The sequence below is a fragment of the Magnolia sinica genome, chromosome 12, assembly GCF_029962835.1.
Source record: "Magnolia sinica isolate HGM2019 chromosome 12, MsV1, whole genome shotgun sequence".
In the NCBI taxonomy this organism is placed as follows: Eukaryota; Viridiplantae; Streptophyta; class Magnoliopsida; order Magnoliales; family Magnoliaceae; genus Magnolia; species Magnolia sinica.
The window spans coordinates 7,632,668-7,649,625 of record NC_080584.1 but is presented as its reverse complement, the minus strand read 5'-3'; the positions used below and the strand labels follow the sequence as shown (position 1 = coordinate 7,649,625).

At 40.7% G+C, this 16,958-nt stretch overlaps 1 pseudogene; it reads left to right on the top strand.

Annotated features, from left to right (window-relative positions):
* Window positions 1-6,723: 6,723 nt before the first annotated feature.
* On the top strand, window positions 6,724-16,488 carry LOC131220866 (berberine bridge enzyme-like 23; annotated as a pseudogene).
* The last annotated feature ends 470 nt before the right edge of the window (window positions 16,489-16,958 follow it).

The window sequence follows — 16,958 nt, the reverse complement described above, 5'->3', positions numbered from 1 at the left end:
GAAATCAGCGGGGCAAACATGAAATTCAGAGGGTCAAACTAGACAATCAGCGGGGCAAACTTAACAGATAAATTTATAGCTTGAGCCGATAAATCTAAACGTATCCAATGTTCAAATGGAGCACACTCATTTTCATGTTTGCCCCGCTCATTTTCATATTTGCCCGGCTCTTTTTCATGCTTACCCCGCTCTTTTTCATGTTTGCCCCGCTTATTTTCATGCTTACCCCACTCATTTTCATGTTTGCCCCGCTCATTTTCATATTTGCCCCGCTCATTTTTATGTTTGCCCCCTCTTTTTCATGCTTGCCCCGCTCTTTTTCATGTTTGCCCCGTACTTTTTCATGCTTGTCCCGCTCTTTTTCATGCTTGCCCCGCTCATAATTTAGTTTGTCCTGCTGTTTTTCTAGTTTGCCCCGCTCATACTTAAGTTTACCCCGCTCATAATTCAGTTTTTCCCACTGTTTTTCTAATTTGCCCCGCTCATAATTCAGTTTCCTCCGCTATTTTTCTAGTTTGCCCCGGTGTTTTTCTAGTTTGTCCCGCTCATAATTCAGTTTGCCCTGCTCATACTTAAGTTTGCCCCTCTGTTTTTCTAGTTTGCCCCGTTGTTTTTTAAGTTTGCCTCGTTCATATTTCAGTTTGCCCCGCTGTTTTTCTAGTTTTCCCTGCTCCTATTTCAGTTTGCCCCGCTTGGGTGGTAGACTCTTAGGAGTTTCAACACCCGGTCAAGCGTTCGAGTATCCGTAGGTGGTGAAATTCCACTAGTGTGAGTGTGTGGGGGTATGTGTTCATGTTTCCCCTACTAAATTTCATGTTTCCCTCGATCAAATTTCTAATTTGCCCCACTCAATGTTTTCTTAAAGTGATCGTTTTTTATATATCGCAATAGAGAATTCCATCGTTTATAGTTGAAAAGAAGAGTCAAAAGAGATTTTCCATCGGGTTGATGGTAGAAAATCCATTTCATTTAGTTCGTGGTCAATTTCCCTTAGGCAATGTTTGGCCCTAGTGATATGGCAACCCCCAAATACGGGTTGATTCAAATTGAATTTTGACGGCTCAGTCAATATCTCAAACAATCATTACAGAATGGGAGATTTAGTCACAAATAGCTAGGAAACCTGTATTGCAGCATTTAGGAAGCACCTCAGTGTCTCTATAATTGTGGTGGCAGAGGCCATGGGTCTTCTTATCTGTCAAAGACTGGTGATGAAATTGGAAATTCAGAACATTGAAACTGAAGAAGACTTCGGACCTTGTCAGGCTCTGTTTTAATGCAATCTCAAAAGGGGTTTTTGATGCCTAGCTGACGTTTTGAGCCAAACCTTGATGTGCATTTGGATGCACTTTTGCAAAACCCCATTTTATCCTGCCACTTGTCGAAATCGATGCCAAAAAAAGCCCACTTGCCAAAAACCCATTAGCTTGCTTTTGTGGGAAAACCTCTTTTGAAAGTTGCATCCAAACAGGCCTCAAGTTGAAACCTTCGTGGTTAAATACTCAGTTTTCATCACAGTGAATTCCCTATTCGTTGAGAACTTCCTGATTAAATCTTCAATGTTTTTCTTATCTAGATGGTCATGATTTTCTTCATTGTTGATTGATTCCAGATAGATTGAATGGTAGGGATATTCCAATTTTTGTCCTTTATGATGAGATCAGAAACAATCGTGGGATAACTTCTCAGTCTAATTGATAGATGAATATTTTCATCAATTTTTATTTGAACACGTATCTTGGTAATGCTCAATGTAGTTGCTTTATCAGTCTACATTACTCCATCAAGTTCCTTTCTGGTATTTAAAACCAATCTACCAGTTTAGCTCAACCTGAGACTCAATGAGGTGAGTCGACTCAGATAGTATCTAGTGTTCTATCAAGTTTCTGAACACCGGCATGAAGACGAGCTGATATAGTTGCATGTTGTGGAAGTATTCTAAGATGCTGGATGTTTCAAGATATGTCATGCAGGCTGCTAAGAGGCCAACACTGAAGTCATGGATTCAATCCCTTCTTCTTTTGAGAAGGAGAAAAACCAAATCGGTGATTTTCATCGTGATGTTGGAGGGGAATTCATTTGATTCTGGATCAGGCTTGATTTTGTAGCTAGTAGTAGTTTGAAAGGAGAGCTTGTGCCCTCAGCTTGTTCCTCTCTCTCTCTCTCATGACCACAATTTCACTAGGAATTGGTTTCTATCTAATCTTCTTTCCATCCGCCTTCATCAGGGATGGGTGTGTGTTTGAGATCAGTGTTTTTCATCAGGTAAGCCCCACCATATATGGTCTTGTGACCCAAAAATCAGGCCAGTATGATCCTCATGTAGGCCAGACATCTACTCGAAATGGACGATCCAGTGGTCTAAATTTGACATATGTGTGGTCCACCTGAGGACTGGTCTGGGTTGATCATTGGGCCATGAGATATGCATTGGGGCTTGTCTGATTAATGACGGTCTGGATTTCTTGCACGTGTTCTCCATTGTCACATTGCATGTGATGAGTCCCAAGAAAGTAGTAACTCCAACCCGATAGAATCTTGAAAAATAACTAGGTTGGTTGGCTTATTTGTTTTTTTATATTTCAACCATCGCCCCACTTGTTTTTTTAGATTTGTCTCATTTTTTGTCTTATATCATAATTAGAGTAGTCAATTTATTTTTTAAGATTTGTCTCATTTTTTGTCTTATATCATAATTAGAGTAGTCAATTTATTTTTTAAGATTTGTCTCATTTTTTGTCTTATATCATAACAGGGCAAACATGAAAATCAACGGGGCAAACTAGAAAATCAGCGGGGGAAACATGAAAATCAGTGGAGCAAACTAGAATATCAGCGGGGGTTACTAGAAAATTAGTGGGGCAAACTAGAATATCAACGGGGGATACTAGAAAATCAGCGGGGCAAACTAGAAAATCAGCAGGGAATTCTAGAAAATCAGCGGGGCACACTAGAAAATCAGCGGGGGAAACTAAAAAATCAGCGGGGCAAACTAGAAAATCAGCGGGGCAAACTAGAAAATCAGCGGGGTAAACTAGAATATCAGCGAGGGATACAAGAAAATCAGCGGGGCAAACTACAAAATCAGCGGGGGAAACTGGAAAATCATCGGGGCAAACTAGAAAATCAGAGGGGCAAACTAGAAAATCAGCAAAGCAAACAGTGATTTTGATGGGGACATGTAACTAGGTATGAATCATATATATTCTAGAGAATGTCATTGGAAATTCTTAATATGTTATTTTCTTTTCAACTAAAGGGCCGCAATCATTGGTAGATGAGATGACGAATAGTGATTTTGATGGGGACATGTGCTGGGTGTCAAGAAATCGAGGGGTTCGTTTGTGAGATGGCTACCACTATACTCGGTTTAAATTGTAAAAGTATAAATATAAAACAGCGGGGCAAACTAGAAAATTAGCAGACCAATCTCAAGCATTGAGTTCCATGTTCATTGAATTTGATCGACGAGCATAGCGAGGCAAATGGAAAATATAGTGGGACAAAGTATAAAGTTCATTTCATCATCCACAAAAATTACAAAGTATGTTATAATCATAGCTTACAATTCCGACGAATATGCAAACAATTTTCAAAGTATGCTATCCACCAAAATTACAAAGTATGCTATACATCAAACTAGAAAAACAGCGGGGCAAACTAGAGAAACAACGGGGCAAACTGAATTATGAGCGGGGCAAACTAGAAAAACAGTGGGGCAAACCGAAATATGAGCGGGGTTTGTTGGGAATGCTGTTGTAACAGCTTGTGCAAGTGCAAAGGTGGTGGATTTGAATAAGGAGTCTTTGGAATTTTCTCGATTGGACTTTGATGTCATCGACGGTTCGTCAATGGCATTGAACCTCTTTTAATAGCTTTGAGCAGGACACCAAAAGTGTCCAATAACAAATCGTGAGATTTTCGTATTTTAGTTAGTATTGCACTAAAAAAGAAGAGAAAATGGGCTTTATTGTTACACACTGTCAGCATGGCGATTCATATGTAGGTGTAGCAATTATATATGACACAGGCAAATAGTAAAATTGTGTTTGCAAAAATGACGATTCATATGCTTGACCCGCTCATTTTCATGCTTGACCCACTCATTTTCATGCTTGCCCCGCTGATTTTCATGTTTGCGCCGCTGATTTTCTAGTTTGCCCTGCTCATATTTCAGTTTGCCCCGATAATTTCTAGTTTGCCCCATTTTCATGCTTGCCCCGCTCATTTTCATGTTTCCCCCGCTGATTTTCTAGTTTTCCCCGCTGATTTTCATGTTTCCCTCGCTGATTTTCTTGTTTCCCCCGCTCTTTTTCATTTTTTCCATTAATTTTCTAGTTTGCCCCGATGTTTTTCTAATTTGCCCTGCTCATATTTCAGTTTGCCCTGCTGTTTTTTTAGTTTGCCCCACTCTTTCTAGTTTGCCCACTGTTTTTCATGTTTCTCTCATTGCTTTTCTAGTTTGCCCCGCTCATATTTCAGTTTGCCCCGCTCATTTTCATGCTTGCCTCGCTAATTTTCATGGGTGATTTCGTTATGTATAAACCGCATAGTTTCCTTGTTTGGATGAAACTTTTGTTTTTGAGTTTTTGAGGTCTGAATCTTTCTTCTGCTTCCAATTGAAATAGGGTTTGAGAACACAAAAAATGACACGTTCACAGCTTTTACTCGTAATCTTCATATGGTTAACTCTACTTGATAATCTCATAATCACTTTCATGAAAAACTATATAAATAATTGTATTCTTTAATTTTCTTCATTGCTTTCACATTTTTAATTAACCATATGATTGTGAGTTCATAATGGTTTCTTACCTATTCAAATAAACATGAAAATCAAAGGCAACAGTAAAACTTGGAGAGGAATGATATGATCGTTGACAAGATAATATGAATAGTACTCTCGGGTTTTGAGTTTATTCAACTGTGATGCATGGTTTAGTGATCTAGGCCAGTCGTCTAATGGGTCGCACCATGAACTAAATTTTTTCCAAAATTTTCCCTGTAAGTAAATCATTCTAGTTTAGGATTCTTACTCTTGCTCGGGTGGTAGACTCTTATGAGTTTCAACACCCGGTCAAGCATTCGAGTATCCATACGTGGTGAAATTCCACCAGTGTGAGTGCATGTGTAAAAAAAAAAAAAGAAAAAAAAAACATTCTAGTTTAGGAAATATGCTTGTTAAATAAATAGACAAAGAAATGAATTAAAAGATAGAAAAATATTTTTATATACTTATATATACATATTTACATAATTATGTATTAGAGAAAAATGTAAGGGAGAATAGTTCTTCAGGTAAAAAATAAATAAAAATAAAAATAAATAAAAAAGAGAAAAAGGTGCATAGCACTATAATTATGGCTACGGTTATAATTCGTAGCCATAGCCCAGCTCGACCCAGTCGACCCCAACTCACTGGCTCTTTTTTTTTTTTTTTTTTTTTTTTCTTTCTTCTCTGTTTTAATCCTCACCGATTTTTGTCGGTCCCATTATAAGGTATGTGTTATATCCAAACCGTCCATCTATTTGGAGAACTCATATTAATGCTTGAGATGAAAAATAAGACAAATCTAGCTATCAAGTGGACCACACTGTAAATGGCAGTGGGTAATTGAACGTCTACCATTGAACCCCATTTAGGGGTTACAGAAGTTTTGGATTATTATGAAATTTGTTTTTCCTCTTCATCCATGTCTTTGTGACCCTATGAATGAACTTAGATGGGGAGGATTTCTCACAAACATCACAGTGGGCCCCACCTGAGTTCCCATCGCCCAGACCGTCCGTCAGCGCTCGTCTCTGCACGCCAGCCAGAGGAAGGCAGGGGTATTTTCGTCCTCAAATTCGGTGGCCGTACGAGGAGGTCCAAGTGCGTGTTCTAAGTTTGTATTGCTCCAAAAAAAAACCGCTGGATAAAAGGTGGGGTCCACAGTCGTAAATTTCTCCAGCTTCCACCCTACACCTGGCAAAAGAAAATGGGAATCTGGAATGATAATAGGTGTAACAGAGTTTCCATGCAACCCAGCTTCCACCCTACACGTGACAGAATAAATGGGGAATCTGGAATGATCATATGGTGGACCCTACCATGGATAGATCAAAATTTAAATTCCACACAGATTCGAGTGATCCGATCCATCTGTTAAATGTTCTTAATTGCAACAGTAAAAACAACAAATGGGTTGAAAGTGGTGGATATGATTGTCCTACCGCCTTGTTTCTGAACTATATCCCATTTATGATATGTTCAACTAGATGGACGGTCCTGATTAATCATCCCCCTTGCCACTTGTTAAAGCATATCAAGAACTCTATCTACGACACCATAAAAAAGCAGCGATGACTCCATACGCACGCACTCATCATTGTACACGTGGAAAACATACAGTTCAAAGTAAACCATCCAAATAATAGGTCCTACTGGCCACTGTAGAAACCCCACAACTCCGGAATTAGATAGATTGGGAGATCCTAATCAGTTAGTTCGGCCCATTGCACATCTTAACCCTCCAATGGATATATAACAATCACATATTTAATATCTCTGTTCAGTATAAAATTTCGGTTTATACCCATCGAAACAGGGTCCTACAATTTGGACAGTTTAGATTGAGTTTCATATATGCCACATGTACATTTTTTAAGTGCATGTGTACAAACCATTTCACTCACCCAGTTTAATGTATATTTTTTCCTCTTATAAGTTTATAACCCATCAAATTCAAACCAACGTTCTCAACCAAGAGAAGGAAATGGGCCTTTCAAGATCTTCGTCATATCTTGTTCTGATCTCTGTCATCTCTCTCTTCTTTAACACTACAAATTCACTCCCAATCCAAGACAGCTTCTTTCAATGCCTTTCCTACTATTTTCCAACTCCCCCCACAGACTCCCAACTCATCTACACTCCAGACACCTCTTCATACTCCATTCTCCAATCTTCCATCCAAAACCTCAGGTTCCAGGGCCCCATCACCCCAAAACCTCTCTTCATCATCATGTAAGAACTCTATTTAGTGGGCCTCATTGATCAACGGTCTGGATTGATATACAGTTGGACTGGATGATTGAGTAGACCAGTGGGCCCCACTTCAGGTGATGCGCTGCGCAGTCTATCTGCGCAGCTCTGCGTACTAGGGCTAGAATGCTATAGCTATCTTACGCAGACAGCAGTTTGAATTGAACTAGGATGCTACAACGTGGAGCATGGGAGAGAGAGTTGTGATGGGTTTCAAACTCCCTCTCCACAGACTCTATAAAAGAGAGCTGGGTCCTCAATCCTACACCACAGCAAAATTCGAGTCCTATCTACTGATTTGCAGAAAGGGTGTGAAGGAGAGGAAGATCCTAAGCTCTAAAGGAATTCTGGTATTCTAGTGTTCTTATCCGGCTTGCATGGCGGCGTCTCAGCTAGGTAAGCTATCTGAACCCCTGATCGCCATGTCCCATGCACAGACAAATCCGTGTGCCTATTCCGCATATAGATTAAGTCCTACAATTGGTATCAGAGACAATGTGCATAGGAATGGATGATCAAATTCAACAATTAGGGCTTTCAAATTCGAAACCCATACAGCAATTAGGGCTTTCTAATTTGGATCCCATATCAGATCAGCATCAGGGATTTTCAAATCTCTGAATCCAGAAATAGTAAAATTAAGGATTTTAATCCGAAATACAAAATTAGGGATTTCGAACCCTGTATACGGCAATTAATTAGAGATTTCGAAAACCAGAATCCCTATTTGGGAATTTCAGATTCAACTTCCTATTAGGGATTTAGACTTTCGAATCTCAGATCGGTAATTAGGGGAAATCCAAATTAGCCCCAAATCCAGTCAATTAGGGATTTCAAAATCTCAAATCTGAATATTGGGGATCCAGATCTCGAAAACCCTAAATCAAGGAAATTAGGATTTTTCGAAACCCTAAAATCTGGCTAATTAGGGATTCCAATTCCAAGTCGGTGAAATTAGGGTTTTTAATCCCAAAATCCATATTGGAGACTTCAAACCCATAAGAACTTCACCATGATCTACCTGCAATTTGTGAGTGCCGTCCATCATCATCGAGCATTCGTCAAGGTCTGCTGCTTCTGATGCAATGCAGCGTCTTAGCTAGGCAGACAGCGAGAGCCGAGATTGAAGAGTCTTCATCTCTTCTTAGATCCAGGCAGGAGATGATATCCGTGGTTGATGGAGGCGGTCGGACGATCCTCGACCACTGATTCATCTGCGGCAGCTGGGATTTCATCTCCCTCTCTTCGTCAGCCGCATGCGATGAGTCGAATTCGAATGTTTTTTTCACGATTTTGGGTTTCAGCCACTGATCGGCTCTCTCGTTCCATCTCTCGATCTCTCTCTCTCTCGTTCTATCTCTCGATCTCTCTCTCTCTCTCTCTCTCTCTCTCTCTTACGGTGAGAAAATTTCGGAGATGGGACTCGAGAAGAGTCTAGGGCGCTGTTGAGAATAAAACGCCCGATTTGAGGACCCGATTTGAGTCTGTTCGGGTATATGGACCCGATTCCAGGGAGCTTCCTTCCTTTTATTTTATAATCGGACCTGCAGACCCGATTTTGATTACTCAAGTCTACAATTCAGGACCCGAACCGGATTTTCTATTATCCATATTTCAATTAGTGGACCCTGACATCATTCAAGGCCCATTGGTCCGATAATCTGGTCCACTTGATATCATTCTGATATAATTTTATCTTATTTTTGGCCTGGACCATATATGGGTTCAATCATGAGCGTATAATCTAACTCATTCAGGAGGATATGGACCATTTATTATGATCTGACCGTTTATTAGTTTGATCAAGAACCTTCATCTGACTTTTAACTCATCTATTCAACTTATGGACGGCCATACATAGATCTACCCATAAAAGTTATTCAATCCATAATATCGGTCCATCATTAAAATGTCAAGAGCTCGATTTAATTATGCTCATTTGAACAAATACAGATCAAATAAGAGTCCTGATTCGGCCCTATTATTTGCCCATCACCCATCTTTAAGTATTGATATGGACCGTTGGAATATAAGGTATGAAACTTATTTACATGTTTCACTTTAAGGATTTTCAAAAGGTCAAAATCAACTAACTTATGGACCGCATCAGACTATTAAGATATAATTCATGGAGAGGTAGGATTATAATCGCAATCTTGAGTCTGTCTTTGTAGTGTTGGATTCGGTTGTGTTAGCCACCATAGTGACCTCAATTGATGAAAATTTTTACAAGAACAGACTTATGACATTGGGATAATGAAGATTGCATACAGTTGCGTTCACATTTTCATGCATACGGTAACGAAAACACAGACGATTACCATTTGGCAGTCAAGTAAACGGGTGAAGTAAATGGTGCTGGTAATGTAAAACTGAAAGACTCATCTCACCCACAGGTGTTGAGTGTCTCAGATTTACATCACTGACATCACTTAGCTTCATGTTCAGGAGGATCACTAACATGTTATTATTACCTCCCACAGGAGGAATGATGATGATGTGACAGATTCTCACTAAGATGTGATGGTTGGGCCCATCTTCATCTTGGATGATTCAGCCAATGCCTCCCTTAGCAACTGAATCAGTTATCTTTGTCTGATATTTGTTAAATTGCTTTGTGTAATAATGAACTAATGTGAGTATATGTGTATCTCTTATTTCAGTCTCAATTCCAACTAATACGCATCAAGTCTCTGCTTTAAATGGATCTAATTATACTCAATGGAAGAACGCCATTGAAGTTGTACTAGGCTGTCTTCAATTAGATCTTGCCCTGATAACACCAGAACCGCCAAAGCCATCTGATAATGCCATTGAAGCTGAATATAATAGATGGGTTGCATGGTTTAGATCAAATGATACATGCCTGAAAGTCATTAAATATTCAATTTCTGAATCGATGAAGGGTGTCATGCCTGAAACAGATAAGGCTAAAGTTTTCCTAACTGAAATGGGAAAACGATTCAAGAAATCTGATAAATCTGAAGTAGGCATTCTTCTGAATAAATTGACTCGCTCGTCCTACGATGGAAAAGGCAACATCCGTGAATACATTGTAGAGCAGATCGAAGTTGTTTTTAAGATCCGTACTCTAGGGCTTGTACTCACTGATGATCAACTGGTTCATTTGATCATGAACAACCTACCTCCCCAATTCGGCACGTTCCTGGTAAACTATAACACTCTGAAAGACATGTGGACATTGGATGAACTCATCACTCAGTGCGTCCAAGAAGAAGACAGGATCAGACAGATGATAAAAGTTCAAAATGTTAACATGGTGACTTCAGGACAAGGGCATGGGCAAGGAAATAAAGGTAGAAAGAAGAGGAAACAAGGTTCTAATAATGGATTCTCTGGTCCTCCATCTGGAAACCATGAGAATCAATCTGGAAATGGATCTAAACGTAAACGGATTAAAGGCAAACCGTGCTACTTTTGTAAAAAGACGGGTCATCTAAAGAAACACTGCGAAGGTTTTAAGGATTGGCTCATAAAGAAAGGTAATCATTCTGTTCTTGTCTGTTTTGAATCTAATCTGACCGATGTGTCAGCGGATTCCTGGTGGATAGATTCAGGAACTACTATTCACATATGCACTTCTATGTAGGAATTACTACAGGCCAGGCCACCAACTGATGCGGAGCACTCAGTATACGTAGGCAATGGTGTCAAAGTTGACGTGGAGGCAATAGGAGTCTATAGGCTTAAGTTGAAGTCTGGTCATTTTTTGAATTTAGTTAATACATTCTGTGTGCTGTCTATAAGGCGCAATTTAGTTTCAATTTCCTGTTTAGATAAGTTGGGATATTCGTTCCACTTTGGAAATAAAAGTTTTAGTATTTACTTTAATTCGATTAAAGTTGGAACCGGCTCTTTAGTAAACAACTTATACCAGTTAGACTTGATTGCCTCTCACGTCTATAATATTAATACCTTGCATGGAAATGTAGTGGGATCCAAGCGAAGACTAGACTATGAGAATTCCTCCATGTTGTGGCATAGGCGGCTATGCCATATATCTCGTGAGAGATTAGACAGGCTTGTGCGAGAAGGAATTTTGCATTCTCTAGACTTCTCTGACTATAAAGTATGCATTGATTGCATAAAAGGGAAACAGACTAGAACGAGAAAGAAAGGTGCAACCAGGAGTGTAGATCTATTAGAGGTTATACATACAGATATCTGTGGACCATTCCCTACAGCCTCATGGAGTGGCCACAAATTTTTCATTACCTTTATAGATGACTATTCTCGCTTTGGGTACCTATACCTTATCAGTGAGAAATCAGATGCCCTGGATGCTTTTAAAATCTATAAAGCCGAGGTTGAAAATCAACTCGATAAGAGAATTAAAGTTGTCAGATCTGACCATGGTGGTGAATACTATGGCAGATATGACGAATCAGGACGCAATCCAGGGCCATTCGCTAAATACCTACAGAATTGTGGCATTGTTGCTCAGTACACTATGCCTGGTACTCCAGAGCAGAGTGGAGTTGCTGAGAGATGTAATCGCACCCTTATGGATATGGTGCGAAGTATGGTCAGCAATTCAACATTACCAGAATCGCTGTGGGGTGATGCGATCAAAACCGCAGTTCATATATTAAACAGGGTTCCCAGCAAAGCAGTAAGCAAAACTCCTTTTGAGTTGTGGAATGGGAGAAAACCAAATCTCCGATATCTACATGTTTGGGGTTGTTCTGCTGAGGCCAAAATTTATAACCCGCATGAAAAGAAGCTTGATCCTAGAACCATAAATTGTTTCTTTATTGGATACCCAGAAAGATCAAAAGGCTATCGATTCTACTATCCTTCCCACTCCATCAGGATTGTTGAGACTGGGAATGCCAGATTCATTGAGAACACTGAAAACAGTGAGAGCACGAACATAAGAAATTTTGTATTTGAGGAACAAAGGACTGTGACTCCTGTCATAGTCAATCCAGATCACGTGGACATTAATGATGCAGTCGATTCTGCAGTCACTGCAGAGCACCACGTAAAACCTCATATACAAACCACTGATGAGGAAAATCAAGATCAGACCCAACAAGCTGAACCATTAAGAAGATCTGAAAGAGAGAGAAGGCCTGTAAATCGAGACGATTATATCGTATACTTACAGGAACACGACTTTGACATAGGAGTGGAAAAGGATCCTGAATCCTTTACACAAGTCAAACAAAGTGCTGATCCTTCTCATTGGTTTAATGCCATGAAAGATGAGTTGAAATCCATGCAAGACAATAAAGTATGGGATCTTGTAGAGTTACCCACTGGAATAAGGCCGATTGGTTGTAAATGGATATTTAAAACCAAACGGGACTCCAAACGGGACTCCAAAGGTAATGTCGAACGATATAAAGCCAAACTTGTTGCCAAGGGTTTTAACCAACGTGAGGGCATTGACTTTAAGGAGACTTTTTTACCAGTATCCAAGAAAGACTCATTCAGGATCATAATGGCTCTTGTAGCTCATATGGATTTAGAGTTACATCAGATGGATGTAAAGACTGCATTTCTCAATGGGGATCTAAATGAGAATGTGTACATGTTGCAGCCCGAAGGTTTTGTAGCTACTGACGCAGAACATTTGGTTTGCAAACTTAAGAAGTCCATCTATGGGTTGAAACAGGCATCGCGGCAATGGTACCTTAAGTTTCATGAAGTAATTTCTTCATATGGCTTTGTAGAAAACACTGCAGATGAATGCATCTACATTAAAACCAGTGGGAGTAAGTTCGTTATGATGATTTTGTATGTTGATGACATTCTGTTAGCTAGCAGTGATACCAGGATGTTGAGCGACACCAAGAAATTTTTATCTCAAAAGTTTGAAATGAAAGACCTTGGTGAAGCTTCTTACGTCATCGGCATTGAGATTCGCCATGACAGAACACTTGGACTGCTCAGCTTGTCACAGAGGACCTATATTGCTAGGGTACTCGAAAGGTATGACATGCAAAATTGTGCTTCAGGAAAGTCGCCCATTGTGAAGGGCGACAAATTTGGTTTATTTCAGTGTCCAAAGAATGATTTAGAAAAGAATCGAATGAAAGAATTTCCGTACGCATCAGTAGTAGGGAGCATCATGTATGCTCAAGTCTGTACGTGACCGGACATTGCCTTTGTCACTGGAATGTTGGGAAGATATCTATCTAATCCAGGAATGCAACATTGGATAGCTGCAAAGAAAGTATTACGGTATCTTCAGAGAACAAAAGACTTCGGACTCACATACAGAAGGTCTGATCAGTTGGAGTTGATCGGATATTCAGATGCAGACTTCGCAGGCTGCGTCGATACTAAGAAGTCTACTTCAGGATACATCTTCATGATGGTGGGAGGAGCTGTGTCGTGGAAAAGCGTGAAATAATCTACCACAGCCTCATCCACTATGGAAGCTGAATTTATTGCTTGCCATGAGGCATCTAATCAGGCACTATGGTTACAGAGTTTCTTCTCGGGTTTGCAGGTACTGGAGCATATCCCGAAACCGTTGAGAATATTTTACGATAATTCGGCTGCTATTTCCTTCTCTAGTAACAACAAGCATTCGTCAAGGTCAAGGCATATCGACATCAAGTATCTTGTTGTAAAGGAAATGGTTCAGAATCATCAAGTGTCCGTGGAATTCATTGGCACTAAGCAGATGATTGCAGATCCGCTCACTAAAGGACTCCCTATCACGCCATTTCAGGAGCATGTAACATCCATGGGAGTCATTGATCCCACAGATGTTTTCAGTTAGTGGGAGTTGAGCGTACTTTGATTTTTACAGACATTTAGAGATCTCGTTTTATACAGTTTGTTTGGATGATTTTGATATAAAGATTTATTTCTACTTATTTATATATATGCGCAAATTTTGAATAAGTGGAACTGCAGTTATGTCTCGTTGGAGACATGAAAAAGCTTCAGGACCTCTTAAGGATAGGCACATATTATCACACTAAAGTGTGTAATCCTTATACCACATTTCCTAGTTCGTGATCTATGTCGTTAAGATTGAAAGTATTTGTGATCGCGCTTAGACTCACTTCGCCTAAATTAAATGTTGTGATGACTACCGCGTTTCGATACTGACTGTTTTGATGGACCAGATTGAATAGCATTACTCATATTGTCCAACTGTTTTCATTGGTTAACCATTTAGATATTTTCTTAAAATATCAAAACTTGTTTACAAAATTATTATATATATGACTATCATTGACGTTGCTCAATGAGGCCCAAGTGGGAGAATGTAAGAACTCTATTTAGTGGGTCTCACTTATCAACGGTCTGGATTGTTATACAGTTTGAGTGGATGATTGAGTAGACCAGTGGGCCCCACTTCAGGTGATGAGCTGCGCAGTCTATCTGCGCAGCTATGCGTACTAGGGCTGGAATGCTATAGCTGTCTTACGCAGACAGCAGTTTGAGTTGAACTAGGATGCTACAACGTGGAGCATGGGAGAGAGAGTTGTGATGGGTTTCAAACTCCCTCTCCACAGACTCTATAAAAGAGAGCTGGGTCCCCAATCCTACACCACAGCAAAATTCGAGTCCCATCTACTGATTTGCAGAAAGGGTGTGAAGGAGAGGAAGATCCTAAGCTCTAAAGGAATTCTGGTATTCTGGTGTTCTTATCCGGCTTCCATGGCGGCGTCTCAGCTATGTAAGCTATCTGAACCCCTGATCGCCATGTCCCATGCACAGACAGATCCGTGGGCCTATTCCGCATATAGATTAAGTCCCACACATCACACCCACAAATGCATCTCACATCCAAGCATCCATCATCTGCTCCAGAATTCATGGCCTGAACATCAGAGTCAGAAGTGGGGGCCATGACTATGAAGGGCTATCTTATGCATCCTCCTACAATGCCCCATTCATCATCATCGACGCCGTCAACCTCCGATCGATCACCGTTGATCTCGAAGACAAGACAATGTGGGTCCAATCTGGCGCAACAGTCGGCGAAGTCTACTACCAGATCGCGCGATCGAGTGGCTCGATTGGGTTCCCAGCAGGGATCTGCCCCACCGTCGGCGTTGGTGGACACTTTGGCGGTGGCGGGATTGGAACCATGATGAGGAAACATGGCCTCTCCGCCGATAACATCCTCGATGCCTACTTGATCGATGCCGATGGACGGCTCCACGATCGGAAATCCATGGGTGAGGATTTGTTTTGGGCCATTAGAGGCGGTGGGCCATCAAGCTTTGGTGTGATCCTCTCATGGAAAATCAGGTTAGTGCATGTCCCACCTACAGTCACTGTTTTTACCATTTCCATGACTTTGGAACAAGGTGCAACCAAGCTAGTGGAAAGGTGGCAATACATTTCTCATAAATTCAATGAAGATCTCTTCATCAGAATCATCATCCAACCAATGGGTGGAGTGGGCCCAAGATCAAGGACACTGGAAGTCTTATTCAATTCCTAGTATCTTGGGACTGTGGAAGAACTCCTACCCTTGATGGGAAAGAGCTTTCCTGAATTGGGTTTGGAGCAAAAGGACTGTTTGGCAATGTCATGGATTGAATCAGTCCTGTATTTTGCAGGACTCCCATATGGGCCAGGACACTCCATAGATGTCCTATTGGATAGAGGACTCCAGGAGAAGGTCTTCTACAAAGGTAAATCAGATTTTGTGGAGGAACCCATTTCTGAAATTGGTTTGGAAGGGATTTGGGAGAGACTGTTGGAGGAGGAGAATATGTACATGATCATGGACCCATTGGGTGGCAGGATGAGTGAGATATCAACGGCTGAGATTCCTTTCCCATATAGGAGAGGGTATTTGTACAATATGCAATACATGGTTAGATGGGGAGAAAGAGATGCTGGTGAGGGATCTAAGAAGCATATAGATTGGATAAGGAGGCTGCATGATTACTTGGGCCCACATGTTTCAAGATCTCCAAGGGGTGCTTATCTCAACTATAGGGACCTTGATTTGGGAGTGAATGAGGAAGGTATTCCAAGCTATTCAACGGCTAGGATTTGGGGTAGGAAGTATTTCAATGGTAACTTTAGAAGATTGGCACGTGTGAAGAGTGTGGTGGACCCCACTAATTTCTTCAGGAATGAACAAAGCATTCCACCTCTTGTTGGGATGGAAGAGGAGATGGAGAAGTTAGCATTGGTTTGAATTTGTGGCACCTGTGAGAAGCTGCAGATAGGTTTCTGTAGAGGAATTAGATGATCCTGTTCACTAGCAAATGCTTCATTAGTTCCGTGATCTTAACCGTTAATCTGATCAGCTACATTGTGGATGAGGGAAAACCCCCAAGTCCCCCAAACTGGAAGATTTTAAAGGTTTGATATTTGGTCTTGTTTCCATCGTTTGGGATGGTCCAATCTAGGAGAGCCGTCGGATCAGCTGCTTGAATGACTGCGAAATGGGACCCATGTAGGAAAATTATGCGTCAGCAAAAATAAATGCAGGTTTGATGAATTGACCCTTTTCATTTGATAAGAGCAGTCTCCTTTGATACTATTTTTATTTATTTATTATTTTTATTTTTTTGCTATATTCCCAATACAAAATGAGGCCCATAAAATGGATGGTTTGGATCATTGGCAAAGACCCAGATGAGCAAGAACAACTGGGCCCAAGCCCATCCTTCCTCTTTGGTGAAAGATATCGGTTGCTTATTCGGCGTGCTCAATCATTTATGATATTGACAAGAATGCCCTTAAAACCTTAAATGGGCTGTGCCGACTTGGGGTCGGCTTAGATAATGTCTCATATGCAAAGCCCAAGCCCAGCCCAATTAATTAATGGGCTTTAAAATTTCAGCCTGGGTTTAGCTCTCAAGCCTAGTATTTCAGCCCAAAGCCTGCTTAAGCCAAACCCAGCCCACAAGCCCATTGGATCAGCCTGGCCCATTGACTGCTCTAAGTGGCAATAATACCTTCACAGCTGGCCTTGGAGTGC